This window comes from Zootoca vivipara, chromosome 14, assembly GCF_965207765.1.
Source record: "Zootoca vivipara chromosome 14, rZooViv2.hap1.1, whole genome shotgun sequence".
NCBI classification, from domain to species: Eukaryota; Metazoa; Chordata; class Lepidosauria; order Squamata; family Lacertidae; genus Zootoca; species Zootoca vivipara.
The window spans coordinates 34,811,187-34,835,854 of NC_142597.1; the positions used below are offsets into that span (position 1 = coordinate 34,811,187).

General features: G+C 46.7%; 1 protein-coding gene across 3 annotated transcripts in view; it reads left to right on the forward strand.

The window, feature by feature from the left end:
* Positions 1-10,216: 10,216 nt before the first annotated feature.
* The window catches only part of GTF2IRD1 (GTF2I repeat domain containing 1), a 106,515-nt gene continuing 92,063 nt past the window's right edge, over positions 10,217-24,668 (forward strand). For 2 of the 3 annotated variants that reach the window (XM_060268566.2, XM_060268568.2), the window contains exon 1: positions 10,217-10,519. The gene's annotated coding sequence lies outside the window, so the exon portion shown is untranslated. The remainder of the gene's footprint in view (positions 10,520-24,668) is intronic. The other variant, XM_088658251.1, reaches the window with a different exon arrangement.

Genomic DNA, 24,668 nt, shown 5'->3' on the forward strand with positions numbered 1-24,668 from the left:
TAACGAAAAGCTTTCCAGCAAGTCAGCACTTAAATCTGTTACGGATCCCTTAATAAATACACTAAACGAACAAAGCCAACTTGTCGGCCTTCTGAGCAGGGCCAGAATTAAGCCGATACTAGATGTACAAATAAATTAAAATACGGATAACCTTTTACCCTTGTGGTATGTATTCCGATTTTGTAGTTTTAGTCACTTTTTTGGCTATCGAATTTTGTTAGAGAAAGAAAAATCAGTTTGACAGCTATTGAAAGAAAAATCAGTTTGACAGTTTGATGTCCTATTTTGTTATCGGCTTAATTTTTTCCTTTTCTTTTTTCTCTCTGTACAAAAGCTTTACAGATGGGAGTCTATTAAGTGTAACTACTTCTACAGATTATGTATTCATGTATCGCAGGCCCTGCGACAGGCTTGCTAAAGTGTGATGAGCTCATACTAAACCAATAAAACTTGTTGCGGAAGAGAAGCCCCCCCCCCTGTTTTTTTTTTCCTGTGGTCCCTTCTCTAAGATGACACAAAACAGGAAGGAGTTGCACAGATGGACATTAGAAGATGAGCTAAATTATTGAAAGGTAAAGGGACCCCTGACCATTAGGTCCAGTCGTGACCGACTGGGGTTGCGGCGCTCATCTCGCGTTACTGGCCGAGGGAGCCGGCATACAGCTTCCAGGTCATGTGGCCAGCATGACAAAGCCGCTTCTGGTGAATCAGAGCAGCACATGGAAACGCCGTTTACCTTCCCGCTGGAGCGGTACCTATTTATCTACTTGCACTTTGATGTGCTTTCGAACTGCTAGGTTGGCAGGAGCTGGGACCGAGCAACGGGAGCTCATCCCGTCGCTGGGATTCGAACCACCAACCTTCTGATCGGCAAGCCCAAGAGGCTCTGTGGTTTAACCCACAGCACCACCCGCGTCCCCTCTTGAAATGTATTAGACTTTTAAAAATAAATATAAAGAGAAAGTAGGTTAAAATTCAAAGCACTTCCCTCTTCCGGACCCAATTCTATACCTTTCCAAACTTCCACTAGGTGGCTATTTTTTTCTCTTACCCAGGAGAAATTTTTCCCACTGCTTTGACCTATATTACCGCTGCATTGGGTTAAAAGATTCCTGCATTACAGGGGGTTGGATTAGATGACCATGATGGTCACTTCCAGCTCTATGCTCCTTTCCAAACTCCTTTTTTACTCCCTCATAGGGCAAGGTAGAAGAAATGGCAATTCTGCTAAAGTCCCAGGACCTCCATACTTTCAGTATTTTGCAGGAGAGATCCAAACACATATTGGAACTTTTAAGTCTGTGCAACTAAAGTGGATCAAAGCAGTTGTTCTTTTTAAGGTTGTTTTTTTTGGCGGTTTGGAAAGCGATAGGGGGAAATGTATTGAAAAGTGTGGGGTGAACGAATGATTAATGGAAAGACATTTAGCCACTGTGCAATCTCATCAGGATAATGCAGGACAAATGCTCCTTGTCACATAACTGCCCTGCAAACAATCAAAACGAAGGTTTGATAAAGACCAGGCATAGTTGTAATTGCTGCATTGTGCATGCAAGTCAGGACAAATGCTGCGTAAACAGCCCACCTGCAGGAGCGCTGCTTCTTTAATCTCTGATCAGAAATAATTGAGGAAACCAACAGCCTAGCAACAAAGCTCAGCCCAGCAAGTTGTTTTCACGGGTTGGCTCTATCAACTGCAGCTCTCTCGGTTTCTCATTTTACCTGTCTTAAATTCAGACCTCCACATGCTCAGCAATTTGCGAATCTTATAATATATTCGATTTCTGTGCGGAACCAGTTGCAGCAAAAAGCACATTTCCTAAAAGCAGAGGAGCTGTGCAAACTCTGGCATGGACCTGTTTCCGAGCCCCCGCTCTCTTTGAATACCTCTCAAAGGGTAGAACAATCCCCAAATCTTGATTCCAGCCTCCTCCTTATTTTGAAGCTGATCTCGCTTCAATCTACCACTAGATGGTGATGTGGTCCTTATGGCAATGTGTTGAAATCCACACTTTCTGGATCAATGCGCCAATTCCCAGAATCGGCCTATTATGCCTCCCTTCCTAGCCTATTGATGCCTAGCAATTAACTGAAGAGATAGACTATCAGCGTGCCAAAGCTCCCTGTCCATTGCCCCATGCCAACCAAGAATCCTCTTGTGATCACGCTGTGATCACTAAAAGTCAGCATGGGTTTCTGAAAAATAAGTCATTTCAGACTAATCTGATCTCATTTTTTGACAGAATTACAAGCCTGGTAGATGAAGGGAATGTTGTGGATGTAGCCTATCTTGATTTCAGCAAGGCCTTTGACAAGGTGCCCCATGATATTCTTGTAAAGAAGCTGGTAAAATGCGGGCTAGACAATGCTACCATTCAGTGGATTTGTAGCTGGCTTACTGACCGAACCCAAAGGGTGCTCATCAATGGCTCCTCCTCATCCTGGAGAGAAGTGACTAGTGGGGTGCCACAGGGTTCTGTCTTGGGCCCAGTCTTATTCAACATCTTTATCAATGACTTGGATGATGGGCTTGAGGGCATCCCGGGCAAGTTTGTAGATGACACCAAATTGGGAGGGGTGGCTAATACCCCAGAGGACAGGATCACACTTCAAAATGACCTTAACAGATTACACAAGCAAACAAGATGAATTTTAACAGGGAGAATGTAAAGTACTACACTTGGGCAAAAATACATGAAAGGCACAAATACAGGGTGGGTGACACCTGGCTTGAGAGCAGTACATGTGAAAAGGATCTAGGAGTCTTGGTAGACCACAAACTTGACATGAGTCAACAGTGTGATGCAGCAGCTAAAAAAGCCAATGCAATTCTGGGCTGCATCAATAGGAGTATAGCATCTAGATCAAGGGAATTAATAGTACCACTGTATTCGGCTCTGGTCAGACCTCACCTGGAGTACTGTACTGTATCCAGTTCTGGGCACCACAGTTCAAGAAGGATACTGACAAGCTGGAACATGTCCAGAAGAGGGCAACCAAAATGGTCAAAGGCCTGGAAACGATGCCTTATGAGGAACGGCTTAGGGAGCTGGGCATGTTTAGCCTGGAGAAGAGAAGGTTAAGGGGTGATATGATAGCCATGTTCAAATATATAAAATGATGTCATATGGAGGAGGGAGAATGATTGTATTCTGCTACTCCAGAGAAGCGGACACGGAGCAATGGATTCAAACTACAAGAAAGATTCCACCTAAACATTAGGAAGAACTTCCTGACAGTAAGAGCTGTTCGACAGTGGAATTTGCTACCAAGGAGTGGGGTGGAGTCTCCTTCTTTGGAGGTCTTTAAGCAGAGGCTTGACAGCCATATGTCAGGAATGCTTTGATGGTGTTTCTTGCTTGGCAGGGGGTTGGACTGGATGGCCCTTGTGGTCTCTTCCAACTTTATGATTCTATGATTCTATGCTATTTTGCTCCTGTCCACACTTCAAACCCTGTGTGAGTTTTTCCCCAGCCAGACAGAATGCCCTGTTCCTATACCACGATTCCCACCACTTGCCCTCTTCCCTCAGCAGTAAGAATGTTTGTGAACATTCTGGTGGGGGTGGGGAGCGAAAGTGTTTGGCTTGGGGGTGCAGGTTTCTTTATCGGATTACTAGAAGACTTCAACATCAACTTTGTTGAACTGGTCATGTTGTGCGGATGCCTGATGATCATCTTACAAAGCAACTACTCTATTCTGAACTTAAAAATGGAAAGCGTAATGCTAGTGGTCAACAAAAGAGGCTTGAAAACTGTCTCAAGGCAAATATTTAAAAATGTAGTATAAACACCAACAAATGGGAAACACTGGCCTGCGAGTGCTCCAGTTGGAGAACAGCCTTTACCAAAGGTGTCATGGGCTTTGGAGACACTCGAACTCAGGACGCAAGGGAGAATTGCGCTAAGAGGAAGCAATGCTTGGCAAATCCACACCGTGATCAACTCCCGCCCGGAAACCAATGGACGCACTGTGGACACACGTGTGGAGCCAGAATTGGCCTCCACAGTCAGTTATGGACTCATTGTTAAAACTGTGTTTATGGAAGACAATCTTACTCGGCTATGAGTGAGGAGAAGAAGAAGAAGAAGAAGAAGAAGAAGAAGAAGAAGAAGAAGAAGAAGAAGAAGAAGAAGAAGAAGAAGAAGAAGAAGAAGAAGAAGATTCACTCCCAAGTTTCAGGGAAGGCCAGGCGGGCAGTCTGCAGGGTTCTTGTTGCTGCTGTTGCTTATTTTTTAAAAAAAGCGAATCAATGCATATGTTGCTTCATTGAATCAATCAGCCAAATGTAGATGAGATTGGGTGCTGTGACTCAGTTCTGCACCAGCTGGAGAAGCATCGCCCATGTTTGGGTGGCTGGTGTTTGTGTCTGTGTGTGAGAGAGCGGAAAAAGAGTCTGCATTAAGAAGTGTGATTGGCTACAGTGAGACTTCTTTATTTACATTTCAATGCAGCCCCATAACCCATGTTCTCTGGATGCTGAATGATTCAATTGTAAAGAGCCATAAAAATTAAAACCAAAGCTACACACACACACACACACATCCAAAAAAGAAAAAAAGAATGAAAATTAGAAGGGAGACAATGAGCAGCATGGGAGTATATAAAAGAGCATATTTTTAAAAAGCACTAAAACTATTAAGTTTAAATACTTTAAACCAAAAGGGCTTTTCTCTCTTGGGAGGATTTCCCATAGTCAGTTTGATCGAGAGAGAATGCGGGAGTGCCACTGCAATTGTAGACATATATTGATCCTCTGCAGTTTAGTAGGGTCTAATCCAGGGGTAGGCAACCTAAGGCCATGGGCTGGATGCTGCCCATCGCCTTCTAAATCCGGCCCATGGATGGTCCAGGAATCAGCATGTTTTTACATGAGTAGAATAAGTCCTTTTATTTAAAATGAATCTCTTGAGTTATTTGTGGGGCATAGGAATTCGTTCATTCCCCCCCCCCAAAAAAATATATAGTCCAGCCCACCACATGGTCTGAGGGACGGTGGACCGGCCCACAGCTGAAAAAGGTTGCTGACCCCTGGCCTAAACCAGCCTTTGCCCACCTGTGGCTCCCAAGATGTTATGGACTCCTTATCACCCCAGTGCTGGTTGGTGTCAATTATTGAGACTGGCTGAGCAGAAAGCAGGGAGGCCAGCAGCAGGTGGCGCCAGAGCCAACCAGGAAGTCTTCACAGAGTGGCAGAAGATGGTGAGGGGATGAGGGTCAGTGCACAGGAACCAGAGCAGCAAGCCCCTCTGAAAGGAACAGCTTTGTTCAATTGGCATTGTGCAGGTCGGCTATGGAAATCGCCCTGTGTGTCGATAAATGTGTGTATGTGTGTTGAATTGCTTGCCTGTCTTTGGCACCAAAACATCTCAGTGTGGATCAACTCCCTTCCCTTCATGTTCGCTACAACCTTTCAGTGTTTTTGTAATAATGAAGGGGAAATATGGACGGTGGATCCTCCCTTCCCTCGCATCCCATTCTTATTATAGTGCATCCTCTCTCTTTTGCTGTTGTTTTTCTTTTTTTAAAAGCACATATACGGAGCTTTAATTCTGAGCAAAAAGTGAGAGGAAGGCTTTGGGGCACTCGAGATGCTGTCAAACTTTGCTAGAGGAAAGAATATGGCTCTTGCATTTAAACCGTTTGAAGTATTAATTAAAAAGAATTATGCACAGGATGAAGGATCTGAAGTGTGCCTTTGAATCTCAATAAGGCATCGGGATTACAAATAGCCAGGGGAGCTGTGAAAGAAGGAGAGGGAGAAGCAGGGTGGGGAGTCGGGAGGAGGGAAAATAAAGCTAGCTGCCTGTCTTGGGAAAATCTCCTGTTGGAGATGCACAAGGATCCCAGGGGGGGAAACAATTTTGGACAACTTTTGGTACCATCTGCTAAGGGTGCGAACCCGGAGTTCAAAAAAGGTTGAAGGACCAACCATGTTTCTTTGCTTTCATTTGAGATTATATCCTGCCTTTCCTCCAGGGAACTCAAGACAGCAAGCTTAGGTTTTGTGCCCCCTCCATTTTATCCTCAAGACAACCCTGCGAGGTAGGTTAGTCTGATGGTGACTGACCCAAGGACACCTTGTGAGCTCTGTGGCTGGTTTTGGTCGCCCCAATCCTAGCCCAACACTCTGAATGGCTCAGTCAGTAGAGCAGGATACTCTACTCTTAAAGTTGTGGGTTTGAGCCTGACTTCGGGCAAAAAGATTCCTGCTTTGCAGGGGGTTGGACTAGATGACCCTCGAGTATACCCTTCCAACTCTATAATTCTATACTTCTATGATTCGGAACTTGTGTCCTTCCAAACGCCATTGGACTCCAACTCCCATCGTTCCTGCTGGCTGGGGCTGATGGGAGTTGGAGTCCAACACGATCTAGAGAGCCACAGCTTAGCCACTCCTGCCCTAATCTCTGCTGCACTGATCGGCATTATGCCCACATTAAAAACAAACAAACCCTTCCCCAATGTGTCTTACAAGAGAATATAAGAATATGACCTCAGGGCCCCAGCAAGGTTTCTCCAGTGCACTGCTTGCAGAGCAACCGTTTCACTCCTGCACACCTTGAAGTGAAGGTTTCCTTCACTTGCTTTCCACCACAGTACAAAAAGATGCTTTGGCAGGCTCCTCCCCTTATGCACTTCAGCCAATCAGCATTGAGCAAAGGGCTCCTTTAAAATCCTGCCTCCCTAGCATCGCTTTGGTCGCAACACAGAGCTGGTGGACAGGTGCTATTCTCTGGGGAGACAAGGGGAGACCAAAGGACAGAGAAAAAGATAACAAGAAGATGCCAGAATTCGCGGCTCAGGCAAAGGCTCAGCTACAACATAATGTTACAAAAGGATCTGTGTTCCTTTGGAGAACTGAGACACAGGGGAGACTGTTGAAGCTTTAACAAATTGGTTTATTCACCTGTTTACACGTTCAGTCTGCATGGAGGGAGTCCAGAGCTTACAGCATGGTCATCCCAAGAGGGGTTTGTCCCCCACAGCAGTGTAGCTCTGGAAACCAATGCATCTCTCCCAGCCATCCTTCGGCCAGCCTGCCCAAGATGGACCCCAGTCTTCTTCCCAGAACACCCTGCTAAAAACTCTCTTTTCCTGTCGCCTCACACCCAGTTTACCACCGTAAGCTTCCAAATCCCCAGGCTCTGCTCACACCTCAGGGAAAGCGGGGAGGACAGTTCTCTGCTCTTGCACTGCCAGTGGCCCTCTCATGTTTCTTAACGGCCCTAACTTTTGCATAGGCTGGCTCAGGAATTCCTCTGCAGATTGTATTTCTCCCTTCACATCCCAAATAATAAAAAATCCAACCATTTATCAAGTTCTGCTGGATCTGGCCAATGGTCCAACTACGATAATCCAACATTCTGTTCTCACAGTGGCCTACCAGATGCCAAAAGGGAGGGTAAGCCTGGAATGTTTTGCTGTTGAAGTGAAATGGCCCGAGGTGTCACTCTGTTCTATGCGGCAGGGGTGGAACCGGAAGGCCACAAAGCACCACACTCACACATCGGAGGTGGAGAAAACAGCCAGGATTTTCCCCCTCCCTGAGCTTTTCTGAATGATATCAATCTCCCCTTTGTCCACTCACCCTCTAACCACTTGTGGAAGCCCAAATTACTCCCAAGAAACTGGAGATGTGTGAGAGAGTAATTTATCCTTTCTAGAAAGGCAGCCTTCTGCTTTTTTCCAGCCCAGTCGCCCCTTAAATCTAAATGGAGATTTATTTATTTAAGAACTGGATCGAAGGAGGCTTTCCGTTCCAACTCCAGTTGCGAGCCCTATTTAAAAATGGATCAATATCAGGCTGACCTTGGGCACCGCTGTATGGAGCTGCTTCACGGGGTGTGTGTCACCGTTTGGAAGGAGGAATCGCCTCCCCCAGCTCAGTTACTGCAATCCTTTGCTTCAGCAAGCACGAAATTGCTGCCAGGCGGCTGTCATGTTTTACATTTCCCCCAGTTGTGACCGGTTCTGTGGGGTTTGCCCCAAGCAATAATGCCCCCCCCCGTTACTCTCTGACTACTTCTAACCCAGCACAGTGGCATAGCGTGGGAGGCAGGGGAGCCGTGGCCCCGGGAAAAAATTCTGAAGGTTCACAACCAGGAGGCACTGGCTTCCATGGGGATCTCCGCACCGCCCCAGAAAAAGTGGCAGAGCAGCCCACCAGGGGGAAGCTGCTAACCCTGGCCAGACACATCACGGTGGGGTGGTGGGCCCCTTCCCCAGCTCTCCGCCCTTCCCTTCCCCCCTGCTTTCCTGTTGCCAGGGGCCTCTGAGCCCCGGAGCCTGGCCTAGCAGGTCCCTGGCAGAGGCTGGCAATTGCAAAGCCTCCAGAGGGCTCTGTCTGCCTTCCACGAGAGCGCATTTCTGAAGCCCCTTGGTCTCCAGACGGCACTGAGGCCGGCCTCCTGGCTGAATGGCTACCCAGCCAGATCTCACCCGCTTCTCACTTGGTGTGCTGTGCTCCCCAGGGGGTGGCGGAAGCAGCCCAGGCCCACAGTGAGTGGGTACAGACGGTTGCAGGCAAAGGGCAACCCCAGTGGGGCACGGCATGGTGCCCCCTCTGTTAGGGGGATTTGCCCACCAAGGAAAGGGGTGGGATAGGCTGAAACATCTCAACTTGGCAGGCATTATAAAAACAAAACAGCAAATTGCCAATGATTTAATGCAACTCAGATAGGATGCACTTTTGACAAAACCCCTCACCAAAGACTCCAGAGTAAGCTTAGACATCATGGGGCATGAGGAGAGGTCAGTTGCTGGTTAATGAACAGGATGCAAAGATTATAAATGAATGGAGAGTTTCCCCAATGGATGTAGGAGTTCCTCAGGGATCAGCCCCATGGGACCTGTGCTTCTCAACTTGTTCAGCTCTTTGATGCTGGGAGCCAAAGGCAGCTGTGATTCAAGGCTGCTGGGGCAGGCTAGTCCGCACTGACGGGCAGCAGCTCTCCAGGTCACACTGGAAGCACAAAAGAATCCTGGGAAATGTAGTTTGCTCCACAGAGAACTGCAATTCCTAGCACTCTTAGCAAACTACAGCTCCCAGGATTGTTTTAGAGGGAAACCATGCATTTTCAATGTACGGCATGGATTTGACCTGAAGGTCGCATGCTGAAATCCATCAAAACATTTACGGGAACTTTGAAACTCTCCTGATAAGGACACACTCCCAAATAGATTGGGAGGCAGGGGGTATTGATTATTTTACAACCTCCCCCCATGGAGTTCTGGACTACAACTCCCATGAGCCCCAGCCTGGACTGATTGGGAATTGTAGTCCAAAACGTCTGGAGGGCACCTGAAGGCTGCTTTGTTGCATGTGTCTCTTGCAAGGAACACAGACTGGTAGAATTGGAAGGCACCCCCAGGGGTCATCTAGTCCAACCCCCTGCAATGCAGGAATCTCAACTGGATCATACATGGGAGGTGGCCACCCAACCTCTGCACTTGGGTGGATGAGACTTTCCTCCTTGAGAAACAGCCGGAGCATTTTCCTTCCTATTCTCTCTTTGGGCTGATTTGGGGGATTCCTCTGCTGAGCTGACCTGAAAATCCATTTTTTTTATAAAAAAAAAAGACAGAAGAGCATTGCCGGATCAGGCCAACGCCCCAGTCTGCCCAGCGCCCTGGCTCAGCACCTAGGTGAGGGAAACCCTCCAGCAGGATCCGTGCACAAAAGCAACTCTCCCCTCCTGGGGGTTCCAACAACAACTGCCATTCAGAAGCCTTGCTGCCTCCGACTCGTGGGGGCACAGCATGCATCGCCCCCTCTGCAGCCCTTAGCCTCCTCCTCCTCCTCCTCCTCCTCCTCCTCCTCCTCCTCCTCCACCACGAACTGGTCCCAATCCGCCTTTTGAAAGCCATTCAACTTGGGCTCTTGCCTCTTCCTCTAAATTCTGCTGCGGGGTTTTCTTTGCATCCTAGAAAATGCATTTGAGGGAAAAAAAGGAAGCCTTTATTTATCTCGGGGAGAAAGACACACACACACACACACACGGAGAGAGAGAGAGAGAGAGAGAGAAAGCTCTTGCACGCCTGCAGTTTACGATTTGCTGCTGCTGCTGCTGCTGCAAAACTCTCTCTCTCTCTCTCTCCCTCTCTCTCTCTGCCTGCTTTCCCTTTCCCTGCCTCTTAATCCTGTATGTAAATGGCAGCCAATGGATGCGGCTCTTGAGCGGGGCTGGGATTAGAGCCGGGGCGAATGGGTGGCAATCTTACTGGGATTACTGAACAAAGAGGCGCCCTCCCCCTCGCTCGCCTGCGCTGCAGCCCCCGGGAGGAAGGGGCTGGCTGCATGGGCCCCCCCTGCTCGGCCCGGCACCCCCCTCCCCGTAGCATCCACCCCCACCCCCGGGGCGCCCAGGGTGCCAATTACCCCCCCTTCCAGTCCCCCCACCCTCCTCTTTCCTCCTCTCTCTCCTTCCTCCTCCTCCTCCTCCTCCACCATACAGATTAATTCCACCCTGCAATCCAGGCGGGAGGAGCCGGCAGCTGGGAGAGGCTGATCCCTGCGGTAAGAGTAACTTTTCCAAACCCCCCCCCCAACCTACAGCCCCCCACTCACCCCTTCTACTTCCTCTTTGCCCCAGACCCTGGTCCAGATCCAGACCCACATCCCACCTCTCCCCTCCCCCCCGTTTACATCGCGAGCATCCCCCCCACCCCCAATCCCATCTCTCTCTTGCGCCTTGATTTTTGCGCGCGCGCGTGTTTCGCGGGCGCGCAGTTTTGCATCTTGCGCGCCTGCCTTGCGGATGTTCCTGGGGTGGGGGTGGGGAGGTGGGATTATTCAGAATTAAAAGACGTGGTGCGGTGGGGAGGGGAGGGGGGCTGGTCTGCCAGGGAGGAGTTGGAGAAAGAGGGGTGGCTGGGTGGGGGGTTGGGGAGGGCTATATGGCCAGTCAGCCCTGATGTGTCTCAGGTGTAAGACGCCGCAGTCGTATTTGTTGTGTGTGTTTTTTGGGGAGCTTACGGGGTGCTTTGCGTCTTGGGGTGGAGAGCAGGTTGTGCCCGTGCTTTTTTCCTCTTGTCCCGGTGGGGTTGGGTTGGGGGGAAAGGTTAATTTCAAGCTGAGTTGCAGGGAATGTTGCTGTGGGGGTGATGGTGAGACGGTTTGTGTGTGGGGAGGGGGGGGCTTGAGCCTTCCTCTGGCATCCTCCTCCTCCTCTGCGGTTTGGGAATGAGGTCAGTGTGGGGATGCCAAGCTATGGAAAAGTGAGTTGATGATTGACTAAGACCTTTCACCCTTTCTTTCTCTCTCTCTCTCTCTCTTTCTTTCTTTCTCCCATCCACAACACTTTGCAGCTTTTCATACAGTTTCTGGTTCTCTTCCACTAACTCCCCCCCCCAACTACCTGGACTTGCAACAGCCATTCATCCCTCTCCCCTCTTCCCCAAACTTGAAAATTGGGAGCTCTCTTTTTCAGACTGCAAACACATACAGTCCTTTCCCTTTTCGCCTTGGCCTTCCTATTTTCTGTTAGGCTCAGAGCTGTCAGTGAGGAAGGGGAGACCTGAATGCGGTTTAACCATTTTGACACTGCCGGCATTCTTATATTTTGAACAGCTATTTATGGCAATCCTCATCTCATTTTCAATTTCTGCTCCAAGTTCTACCCCAAGTTGTTGGTTTTTTAAAGGGCAATTCTCTCCCCCCCCCCAACTCTAACCAATCCCTTGTAACATTTCCCTCCTAATCGGAGAGATCTGATTATTGCTTAAATTTCATAATAAAAGCACCCACCTGGATCCCTCCCAGCCTTCAAAAAGTGGAAATCCCTTCCTTCCCTGTGTGTGCGGCCTGCTTGTTATTTGATTCGTGGGTGAGCAAAAGGCGCTCTGCATATGCTCAGAGGCTTCGTCCTTCGGATGCTTGGCAGTTTAGCTCTGGTGTAAAATTAAAAAAGGGAAGTTGAGCTGAGCTTTGGGTGAACCCTGGATACCCTGTTGCCACCCCCAGCAAAAGGAAAAGTGTGCTCTGTTTGTACTTGGTGTTGTACAGTATTTGTACATTTTTTTAAAAAAAAAAGGAGGACCAACGCTTTAGAAGGAGGGTGATCTGCAGCTCGGTGGAAGAGCATCTGTCTGTATCTCTGGCATCTCCAGGTCAGGTTGGGAATATACCTTGGTATACCTGGAGAGCTGGTCTGACTTCAGCCCCCTCTACTCCCCCCAAAAGCCATATCTTTGGTGGGGTGGGTGCCTATTTATTCCCCCACCCCTGTGCATGTGATAGATGCTTTTTTTAATATAAAGGAGAAAAAGGAGGGGGGAGCTTGTACTGGCATCACCAGAGTATCAGCAGGAGCAGCCAGGCCTGCCTCAAGGGTCGCATCGATCAGCTTTGCGGCACTTTGCAAGGAGGCAAGTCTTCTTTAAAAACAACAACCCCAAAACAGATTTTATCCACAAGCAGGAGGAAAGTGTGTGTGCGTTTGTGTGGATAACCCAGCACAGGCTTAAAAATAGAAACGGGTGGTTTAACCGGCGAGGCACTCCCTAGGTCTTTTTTTTCCCTTTTTTTAAAATAGAAAACCGCTAACCAGACACAGAAAAATGCGACCGTGCGCTTTGCCCTTTCTGAAGGGAAATTGCAAGCAAGGCTGTTGCGGAAGAGAGGTGCAGGGAGGGGGGGTGCAGGGGAGAGGTTAAACTCCAGGTCTGCCTGGCAAGTTGCACCCTGGCAAAGATTTATTCCTTTAAAAAAAATTGACACAGTGAGGAATTTGGTCAGGAAGGGCAACGTGCCGCAAGAGTTCCTGTCGGATTAAATTCCCCTCGGTATGTTGCACATGCCGGCACATTTTCCAGTTCTGGTTTACCTGTTAATGGGAAAATTGAACGGGGCTTTTCAGCTGCGCAGGTTCTGTGCTCGGTGGTGGGGATGCTCAGCAGGGTGATGGGTGCGTGACAATTCTGTGCAGATGGGTATATATTCATGCGTGTCTTTCATGAGAGATGGAGTGTTTTTTTCTGTGCATAAGGAGTCATGCTTGACCCAGAAGGCTACTCCCCCCCCCCCGTCATAGTTCACTGTGTGGCTTTGGGTGAGTTCAGCTCGCACTTGTAAAATGTGGTCAATCCCTTCTCTAAGGTGCCATGTCATACCCAAGCCGCATTTGTAAGAAAGCTATACTTTGGAACTCTCTGCCTATTGATATCAGCAAAACACCTTTTTGGTGCCTGCTAAAAAAATTTTTTGTTTAGACAAGCTTGTCCAGATATGTATAAAGTTGGTGTGTGTTTTAATCTGCTTTTTAGTGCTGGTTTTAATTTTTTTGAATGTTCCAGATTGCTTTTTAACTGTTTTCAACCCATCGCCTTTTAATTGTTTTATTTATTCTTATTGTAAACTGCTTCGAGGTTTTTTGTGCAGTCGAACACGCAGAAGGTCTTAGGTTCGATCCCAGTTAAAAAAAGGGACAGAACTTGGTTGGAGGTGATGGCAAAATATTCATTAATACTCTTGACTTTCAGATGGCCCAGCAGACAATGCTAGGTTGGGGGACAAATAGCATTTAGGACTGAGTGCTGTTGGAAGGGAGATTTGCAGATTTTGTGTGTAAAAGCCCTTTGCCCATAATTTGAGCATCAGGGACAAAAAAAAGTCTTGGTTGGGAAGCACTTCATGAATTTAAATGTTCTACATAAACCACAGTTAATAACAGCCAATTGTGTGAATGTTTTATTATTGCATTTATATCTGAGGAGCTCAAGGTTGCATACATGGCTCTTCCCTCCTCATTTTATTCTCGCAACAGCCCTGTGAGGTAGGTTAGACCGAGAGACAGCCATTGGCCCATGGCTACCCATTGAGTTTATGTCTGAGTGGGGATTTGAACCCTGATCTCCCAGATTCCTAGCTTGACACTCTAACCGCTATACCACCCTAGAGACCTCCTGCTATGGGGCAGCTCTATAGGTCAATAAATATATATGTAGGTCAATATATAAGTAGGTCAATAAATATATATGGGGAAAGCAAAATGTCACTTGGAGGGAAGGATCTGAAATATTTTCCCGGAAACTTGAATTTGTTCTGTTCTGGATTGTTTCATTGGGTGTTTTAACGTGTTGTAAACTATGTTGAGGGACGCGGGTGGCGCTGTGATCTAAACCACTGAGACTCCTGGGCTTGCTGATCAGAAGGTCGGCAGTTCGAATCCCCGCGACGGGGTGAGCTCCTGTTGCTCGGTCCCAGCTCCTGCCAACCTAGCAGTTTGAAAGCACGTCAAAGTGCAAGTAGATAAATAGGTACCACTCCAGTGGGAAGGGAAACAGTGTTTCCGTGTGCTGCTCTGGTTCGCCAGAAGTGGCTTTGTCATGCTGGCCACATGACCTGGAAGCTGTACGCCGGCTCCCTCAGCCAGTAAAGCGAGATGAGCGCTGCAACCCCAGAGTCGTCCGCGACTGGACCTAATGGTCAGGGGTCCCTTTACCTTTATCTGTAAACTATGTTGAGATCCCCCCCCTAAAATATAAAACGGTATAGAAATGAAATAATAATAATAATAATACCATTGCATAAACAGTACCTAGACATACGTTGCAGTGACTGTAACCCAGGTTTGAAGTGCCATTTGGTGATTGGCTTATATCAGGGATGTCCAACAGGTCGATCGTGATCTACTGGTCGATCCCTCTGAGGTTTTGGTCGATCGTGGTCGATCGCTAGCCCCCTTCCAGCCCTGCCCCTCACCCCACCCCACCCTCCATGGTTGGAGAACGGAAAATGGAGTTTACAAACTGAGGCTGTTTCCTCCCCCCCAATGATCTTTTGGTGTGTTGCTGTTTCTCTTTGACCCCAAAATAATGTTCAGATGTTGTGTCCCCCTCCCAAAGCCAAGCAACTTATGCCTCCTGAACCCCCTAAAAACATGGCTTTCCCCCCCTCCCTAGAAAAGCTCAACAACTTTGACCTGAACCCCTAAAAAATGGGGGTAGATCACTTTCAGTTTTTAATTCTGTGAGTAGATCGCAGTCTCTTGGAAGTTGGCCACCCCTGGCTTATATATATATATATGAGCTGCTAACACTGGAAATGGGACAGAAAGCATTATAACCAGGAAAACTAGCGTAATATCCGCCATGTCTGAATGCAACCCCAGACTGGAACAGGCAATCCTGGTGGGAAAGTTTGGGGTGTCCCTGTCACCTCGCCTCTGACGGTTTCTTACGTTTTAAACTGGACCCAGACAGTCAAATAGAGGACTGTCTTCTGTAATGTAGGACACACTGCCATGCAGGAGTTGTTCTGACTGGCACTGATGGGAGTTGTAGTTTGAGAACTCCAGAGAGCACCCAGTGGGCAAAGTCGGCAACAGTTCTACGCATTGCACTCTGCTGCTTTCAGAGCAAGAATTACTCAGACAGAATCGGAAAGTGTCTGTTTTAAGGGTTATGTTTTGTTCAATAGGGTTGTATTCTGTCTGCTTGGGAGGTGGATGGAGGTTTCTGTTTAAGATGAACCTGACTTGATTTATGGACAGCCTCCTCAGTCCGCTGTCTGAAGCCTTCCCTCCGACCGCAAGCCAATATTTCGTTTCCTTGCTTCGTTTTGTTAAGTCGCTGGGTTTTTTTTTTAATTCCAAATTTCCCCATGCTGCTTTCAACGAAAACGGTGTAACTGCTGCTGCAAAATGTAATCTAAACGGTCTCATAAAAATTAAAAGCATTCAGCTGTATTAAAAACCAGCTCTCAAGAAAAAAAGAAGGTTTTACGAAAAACAAACAACCAAAAACCAACCCCACAGAAGCAAGACTCAGTTTGGAATAAAAGCTTCTTCAGCCCTCAAACAAGGGGAGAGAGGGCTGTGCTGGGTTATCTATATCTCTTGCTATTTAAAGGTAAGGTGGAGAACACAGTCATCAACTGTGATGCAGCAGCAAAAAAAGCTCCTGCTATTCCAGGCTGCATCAACGGAAGTCTAGTGTCCAGATCAAGGGAAGTCACAGTACCGCTCTATTCTGTGTTGGACAGACCACACCTGGAATACTGTGTCCAGTTCTGGGCACCACAATTTAAGAAGGATGTTGACAAGCTGGAATGTGTGCAGAGGAGGGCGACCAAGATGACCAAGGGTCTGGAAGCCAAGCCTGATGAGGAATGGTTGAAGGAGTTGAGGATGTTTAACCTGGAAAAGAGGAGACGGAGGGGAGATAGGCTAGCCACCTTCAAATATCTCAAGGGCTATCGCATGGGAGATGGGGCAAGCTTGTTTCCTCCTGCCCTGGAGGGCACAGCCCAAACCAATGGATTCAGATGACGAGAAAGGAGATTCCAGCTAAACATTAGGAAGAGCTTTCTGACACTAAGAGCTGCTTGACTGTGGAATGGGCGCCCTCGGAAGGTGGTGGACTTGGAGGTTTTCAAACTGATGTGGTATGGGCTACCTGTCAAGCATTTTTCTGGCTGGGATTTCTTCATAGCAGTGGGTTGGGCTAGATAGCCCTTGGAGCCCCTTCCAGCCGTATGAGTCTATAGCCAGATTTGGTTGTCTTCACACTTAAAAAAGAAAGAAAGGAAATAGATTGGTGGGATTGGGTCACAATGCCAGATTTTGAGTTCTACAGTATTGACAATTTAACTTGGATAGTTTTGTTCTCTTTTTTTTTAAATAAATATATATATTAAATTTTATAACAGAAAAACAAAAAGAAATAAAGCCAGACCATATGGCAAACAAACCATATGGCTTACACAAAATACAAGCATACAAAAAGAATAACATACAAAAGTAGAAACAGTAAAATACAATAATAAAGAAAAACAATCCTGTTTATATATCTAACTCCCTAACACTGTTGACTTCCTCATGTCCCTCCCAACTGCGTTTCATTATATATCCTCTTTAGTAATTTCTAAATCATGGTTCAAATCTTGTTTTTATATTACACAACCTATTATTTCTTTTATTTCACAATTCATAACCCGTTCACTTTTTACCGTAATTAACACTTATATCGAAATCTTAATATATTAAAAAAAGAATAGAAAAAAATATTTCAAGAAATCCTTTTCTACAACCCCTACGTACTTCCAAATCCTAAACATTTCCAAGATTGCGATTATTTTTCAAATGAACTTTGAATTTCTTCCAATCTTCTTCCACCGACTCTTCCCTCTGGTCACGGAGTCTCCCGGTCAGTTCCGCCAGTTCCATAAATTCGGTCATCTTCGACTGCCATTCGTCCACTGTAGGTAGGTCTTCATTCTTCCAATTCCTAGCCTGGATAGTTTTGTTCTCTCTCTGAAGCTGTGGGTTAAAACAAACCCACTGCCCTGTTATAATATATTAAAGAAGGTTGTTTCAAGGGAGTGTTTGCAGGGGATGTGTTCCTCCCCCCCCCTTTTTGTAGATGTTAAAACCACTAAATGTTTGTGTCCCTATTTATACATACATACATACATACATACATACATACATACATACATACATACTGTAGTTACATCCCACTATTCTTTCCTCCAAGGAGGTAAAGGTGATCTATGTGGTTCTCCTCCTCATCAGCATTTAATTCCCACAACATCCCTGTGAGGTAGATTAGGCTGAGAGAGGCAGTGAGTAGCCCAAGGTTACTCATTGAGCTTCCTGGCAGAGTGGGGAATTTGAACCCTGGTCTCCTAGGCCCGTAGCCTGACACTCTAAACACTACACCACACAGGCTCTCTACGGGGTTCAAAGGCATACTGCACTGAAACTGGAGGTTCTACTGAGCTATCTTCGCCAGCAGAATTCAGCGGCCAGGTCGCTCACCGGAGCAAGACGGTTTGAGCATATTACACTGATCCTAGTCCAGCTGCACTGGCTACCAGTTAGTTTCCGGGCCCAATTCAAAGTGCTGGTTTTGACCTATAAAGCCTTAAAGTTTAAATGGCTCAGGACCGCAATACCTCAAGGACCGCTTCTTTCCATATGAACCTACCCAGACCCTGAGATCATCTTCTGAGGCCCTTTTTCATGTGCCTCTTCCTCAAGAGGTCCAGAGGGTGACAACACAAGAACAGGGCCTTTTCTGCAGTGGCTCCCCATCTGTGGAATGCTCTCCCCAGGGAAGTTTGCCTGGCGCCTTCATTATACATCTTTAGGCACCAGGCAAAAACATTCATTTTTAACCAGGCCTTTGGTTGATCTTATTGACATCCTATGCCCTTTTTAAAAGTGTTTTTTTAAAGGGGGGGTGTTGTTTTTATTCTGATTATCTATTTTGTGGTTTTATGTTTTGATTTTATTTTGTGAACCGCCCTGAGACCTGGTATAGGGCGGTATATAAATTCAACAACAACAGGCAAACCTTTTCGTTCTGATCCATCAGGGCTGCTCTGATGTTCTTAAGTAGCTCCTGAGCTGCTTCTCTGTCACAAGAGAGAGCTTCTAGATGGTGTGAACCTCAGCACCCTATTTCACAGAATCATAGAGTTGGAGGGGGTCCCAGGGGTCATCTAGTCCAACCCCCTGCAATGCAGAAATCTTTTGCCCAATGTGGAGCTTGAACCCATCACCCTAAGATTAAGAATATTATGATTATTTATTTTATTCCTTGCCTTTGCTGGCCTGTCTCTTCTGCAAGGACCTCAAGGCTGGGCACGTACCGAGCTCATTTGATCCTCCCAATCAGATTCGCAAGGTTGGTTAGGCTGAGAGAGGATTTCAAGTACTATTACACCACTTTAACGGCCACGGCTTCTCCCAAAGCATCCTGGGAACTGTGTGTGGATAGGTACACCGTATTGAGCTAGGTCAGGCATGCCCAGAGGGCCATCACCCTAAGATTAAGAGTCACCCTAAGATTAAGAGTCATCACCCTAAGATTAAGAGTCTCATGTTCTACCGACTAATGGGGTTTATATACTGCTTAATCATAAAAAAAAACCTAAATAAAACACTCCAGTTGGAGAACAGCCTTTATCAAAGGTGCCATGGGCTTTGAAGAAACTCGATCTCAGGGCGCAATGGAGAAATGTGCTAAGAGGAAGGCACGCTTGGCAAATACACACCGTGATCAACTCCCGCCTGGAAACCAATGTCCCCACTGTGGAAGGACGTGTGGATCCAGAATTGGCCTCCACAGTCACTTATGGACCCATTGTTAAAACCGTGTTTATGGAAGACAATCTTACTCGGCTACGAGTGATCGCCAAAGAAGAAGAAGAATTCCCCCTTCCTTGGAAATAAAATTGGCCATTTTAAATATATATGTTATAAACCAAAACAGCATATTGGAACGCGTGTCAAAATGGCATGTCTGGGGAGGCTTGTTTAATTGAACAAAGAAAGGTTTTTTCCAGGTGTTGACGGCACCTTTCTAATATCAATGGGCAGGGAGTTCCAAAGACTCGGTTCCTTGCTAGTGTGGGAGGAGCATTATGTTGCATTTGCAAATATAACCTCCTTTGTGAGATTCCTCTCACCACTTCCACTTCAAGCTGTTTCTCTCCCTCTCTCCATACCGCCCCCTTTTTAATCCAGTGGAGAATCACTGCAAACATTCCCTATATCCAGTCTGTGCGGTGTGCCAGCTCTCGCAGTGAGGGTGAAACTGGGGGGGGGGGGAGAGAACACATATTCTCCCTGAAACTGCTTTTCCACGTCTGATCTCATTTCGCTCTCTCCTTGTTTGGCCTGCACCCAGTTACCTGGCGCTTTAGCGCGGGAAGGCGGCTGACGATGACCTCCGTTTTTTGTTATCTAGCGCCTAGAGTGACAGCGGGTGATACCGATCCAAGTCCGAGGTGTATTCTGAAACCTCTTTGGCTGGCACAAGGCTTTCCTGATAAGGCACAGCGTTTTGAATTCCACTTATTTTCCGGGGCCGAAAAAGTAGACGCCTGCCACCATATCTGGGTCACATGGAACGTTTTCTGTGCGATTTTAATCTAGATACTGCAGCTGAGTTTCTATTGTTAAGGGCTAGCCTTTTCCCTCTCTTTCCTTGTGCCTTCTGACGGCAGATGTAGAATATTATGATTATTTATTTTATTCCTTGCCTTTGTTGGCCTGTCTCTTCTGCAAGGACCTCAAGGCTGGGCACGTACCGAGCTCATTTGATCCTCCCAATCAGATTCGCAAGGTTGGTTAGGCTGAGAGAGGATTTCAAGTACTATTACACCACTTTAACGGCCACGGCTTTTCCCAAAGCATCCTGGGAACTGTAATATGTTAACGGGTGCTGAGATCCGTTAGGTGTGGAGAGGTACACCGTATTGAGCTAGGTCAGGCGTGCCCAGAGGGCCAGATTTGATGAAGTGAACATGCGTGAGGGCCGACCAAATTTTTTAGGATTGAAGTTGCTGAGTTTTTAAACGGATTTTACCCCAGGGTGTATATGTATACTGCCACGGGGGCCAGATTAAATTGACTAGCGGGCCAGATTAGGCCCCTGAAACGGACTTTGGACATGCCTGTGCTAGGTAAAACGATGGTTGGCCAAAACCTTCGCCAAAAGTGCTAGAAATTATCCAGGCGCCAAGCGCGTTTTGCAGCTGGTGTGGGTCCAACTGCGACCCCATGGAGATCTCTGGATGCCAGCTTGGTTACTAGGGGAAGCAAAATCGATCTCCAAGAAGGACCTGAAATATTTTCCACGAGGCTAGTGTTTGTCCTGTTATTGTTTTATTTGATGTGAGATTTGTTCTGTTATTGTTTTATTTGATGTGAGATTTGTTCTTTAAAATATAAAGCCGTATAGAAATGAAATTCTCAATGGTAATTCTAATACAGTGGTACCTCGGTTTAAGTACACAATTGGTTCTGGAAGTCTGTACTTAACCTGAAGCGAACTTTCCCATTGAAAGTAATGGAAAGTGGATTAATCTGTTCCAGACAGGTCCGCAGAGTACTTAAACTGAAAATACTCAAACCAAGGCGTACTTAAACCGAGATATGACTGTAAACAACTCCATTGCAAGAAAATAAAAGGCAACTAGATCTTCTGTGGTGATTAGATTATATATACAGTATCTGTGTTTCTGACACTGCTCCCAAAACTTCCTGGGAGTTTGCTCCCAAAGCATCTCAGTTTGTTAAAGGGTGCTGAGAGTTGTTAAGGGTCCCTGTTTCGCTCACATAACTTCAATTCCCAGAGCCGCCTGGGGAAAGGAATTGATTGTTAAATCGTAGAATTGTAGCGATGGAAGGGACCCCCAGTTCTGAGAGGTGGACGAGCCGGCGTTTGTCCTGAGCGATGGCGGCAGCAGAGGCGGCTTAGAAGGAGCATCCCATGGCACCTCTATGGCAGCGGCTGCCGGCCATAGCTGCCAAGTTTTCCCTTTTCTCGCGAGGAAGCCTATTCAGCATAAGGGAAAATCCCTTTAAAAAAGGGATAACTTGGCAGCTATGCTGCCGGCCTTCTCTCTTGGGCAGCTGGGCGGGGGGGGGGGGAACGGGAAGCGGAGCGCAAGGAGTCTTTATTTTTGAATGCTTTGTGCAAAAAAATGGGGGTCAAGGAGGGTCAGTTGGGTGGGGAGTAAGAAATGTCCCTATTTGCACCTGAGGAATGTTGGAGGGTGGGAGATTCTTCATCTCAGCGTCGTGGGTTCGAGCTCCACATTGGGCAAAATGGGGGTTGGATTGGATGACCCTTGTGGTCCTTGCAACGCCACGATTCTCTGAATTAAAATAAATCCAGGAGATCCAGCCCCAGATTTCCTGTGTCTCGTCCTCGCTGTGGAAGGGAGATGAAGGCTTGTTTTGAAGATGGTTGGGGGCAGATTTTCGGTCAACCCCCCCCCCCCGCTTCCAGATCTTAGACGTCATTCATAGCAGTCTCAAGTGATCTATCTTTTCCCTCTGCCTCATTTTACCTCGTGTGAGTCGTCCCCCCCCCCCTCGCCTCCTCTCCTCTCTCCATCCTTGCTGGCCTCTTGCCACAGCTTCTCTGACCAGTTTTATTATGAGAGGCCGCCATGGAAAGTGTTTCTTGTTTTTAAGGACAAGCACCTATGCCAAGCAGTTTTTAAAAAGCCTGGTGAAATCAGGCCCCAACGCTATTAATACAAATCTTGCGGTGGGGAGCGAGAGGCGGGAGGCCTTTGAGCGAGGCATTAAGCATTTATTAAAACCTTTAGAATTAGTGTCAGGTCGTATTGATTTAAAAAGAGAAGCGCAGGGGAAGCTGCAATCGACGGCGAGGTGGGCAGAGGAAATGTGTTTCCTCCCCCCCCCTTTCCTTTATTATTACCACGTTTGTATCTTGCCTTTTCTTCAAGGAGCTCAAGGTGCCACACGTGGTTCTCATTTGGTCCTCACAACAACCCTGTGAGGTAGGCCAGGCTGAGAGAGACAGAGCGAGCGCATGACTGGGCCAAGGTAACCCAGCGAGCTTTGTGGCTGAATGGGGATTTGAACCCTGGTTTGCCAGCTCCCAGGACTCAGCTACATTAATAGAGAAACAGAGATTTGAATGCGCTATGAACCTGCAACACCAGATGGCGCCAGAGAGCAGGAAATTTTACAACGCAATTTCCCATAGGGATTTTTTTTCTTTTTGTTAAAACAATCTAATTGCTGGCTTTTTTATAGCGTTTTCCACGCTGTGTTTAGATCCACCCCCAGTCCAACACATCAACCATCACACCATACTAGTTCTGGGCTCCAGTGCTGGCTCCAGGTTTTTAGGTGAGATACCTCTGTGCCCTTGCCACCGAGGTCTCTCCATTAATATCTGGACCAGAGTGTTTCATTTCATTCAGGACTGGGTATTTGACTGGTCAAAAGTAGAAAAGATCAACTGACCATTCAAATATTTTGGAAATTTTTTTTTTTTTAGTTTAGAGAAGAGATATGTTTAATCATCAGGAGGGCAGAAACTTGGTTAATTTCAGGAGCTTTTGAAGTGAGTTAACCATGAGCAACATGACTGGTTTTTGTTTAATTGTAGTGTGTTGTTATAACTCATCCCCCATTTATTGATTTTTGCCACAAACAGTAAATGGCTAAAAAAACAAACAGGAAATTCAGAATTTTCACTATATAATTCACTTGCATAACCTGCTTATTTCCCTACTGCTCATTTACTGAAGCTTTAAAGCAGGCACTCCCAACCTTGGCCCTCCAGATGTTTTGGGACTACAACTCCCATCATCCCTGACCACTGGTCCTGTTAGCTAGGACCTATTGACCCCTTGTATTAAGATAAAATAAATATATAGGCGTGTTTGCTGACAGATCTGCTTGTGTGTGAACACATTATCATACACGTACATATGTGACTAGATGTTATTTTTGTTCAGGCTTTATTGTAGCTTTTAACCATGTTAGGTGTGGAGCGGCTGACCAAAGCTCTTATTCTCTCTGCATTTCCTTCTGGCACGCAAGGGTCACTCTTCATAGAGAATGCACCTGTCAATCAGTTGCTAGGATCTCATGATCCAACAACATTCTTCTTAGAGCAGACTCGCCTTTCTTGCTCTTTGTGTTGTTAACATTGTTGATAATCACCATTGGTTGTTTTCTTGCTTCTTTCATAGAATCGTAGAACCACAGAGCTGGAAAGGGGCCCCAAGAACCCTCTAGTCCAACCCCCTGCAATGCAGGAATCTCAGCTAAACATTTGTGATATTGCTTTTAGCTGCTGCATATTGGGGAAGAGAACTCTGATCCAGTGTCAGAAACTCAGATAGTATAAGCCCCCGTATTTGTCGCTCCAAAAGACGCACCTAACCATAAGACACACCTGACCATAAGACACACTTAGTTTTCAGAGGAGGAAAGGGGGAAAGCGCCGTTTTTTAAAGGATCAGCTCAAAGTTGTTGAGTTTATTTTGCAAAGGGAAAAAATCCTGTTCAACTCACAGTTCTGCAGCTTCTGATAATCTAAGCCAGTGTTTCCCAACCAGTGTGCCTCCAAATGTTTTGGGACTACAACTCCCATCATTCCTGACCACTGGTCTTGCTAGCTAGGGATGATGGGAGTTGTAGTCCCAAAACATCTGGAGGCACACTGGTTGGGAAACACTGATCTAAGCAGCCAGATAATCCAATCAACCAGTCACATGTTGCTGGGGAAACAAACAGCCTCCCTCTGCAGAACATTCAACAATGGAGGCCAGGGCAAGGGGGCAGGCCGGAAGGGAGCTTGGTCCCTTATCTCCCTCCCTGATCTCTTGCAATCAACTGCTGAGCGGCTTCCTCTTTCCCTTTTGTTAGCCTTTAGCTCTTTCTTTTTTTTTTTTTAAAAAAAAAGCACGATCTGCTTTTCGCCCCTGGGCAATTCGGCTCCAGGGACCACACATTCGCTCCATAAGATGCACAGACATTTCCCCTTACTTTTAAGGAGGAAAAAAGTATGTCTTATGGAGCGAAAAATACGGTACGCACCAAACGGCTTTTTGAACCAAGTCACCCAAACGGAATGTCTAGTTGCCATTTGGGGGCAAGACGGCTCCAAAGTCTTTTTTCTTCTTCAAATGATACACTGACTGTGATTGATTACCAGCTAAGCATCTGGTTAGTTCAGATGACAACCTTCAGCTAAGTCAAGAACTTTGAGAACTTAAAGAAGGAAAGTCACTTGATCCAGGGCCAGTCTGCATATGTATTGGCCTATTCCGACCTCTTTTTCTTAATGGTGAGACGGAACATTCATAACGTAAATATGTTCTTCACAACTGTGAGAAGGGTAGTGGAGTGGGGTACGTGAAGACGAGTTAGAACAATTAGCTC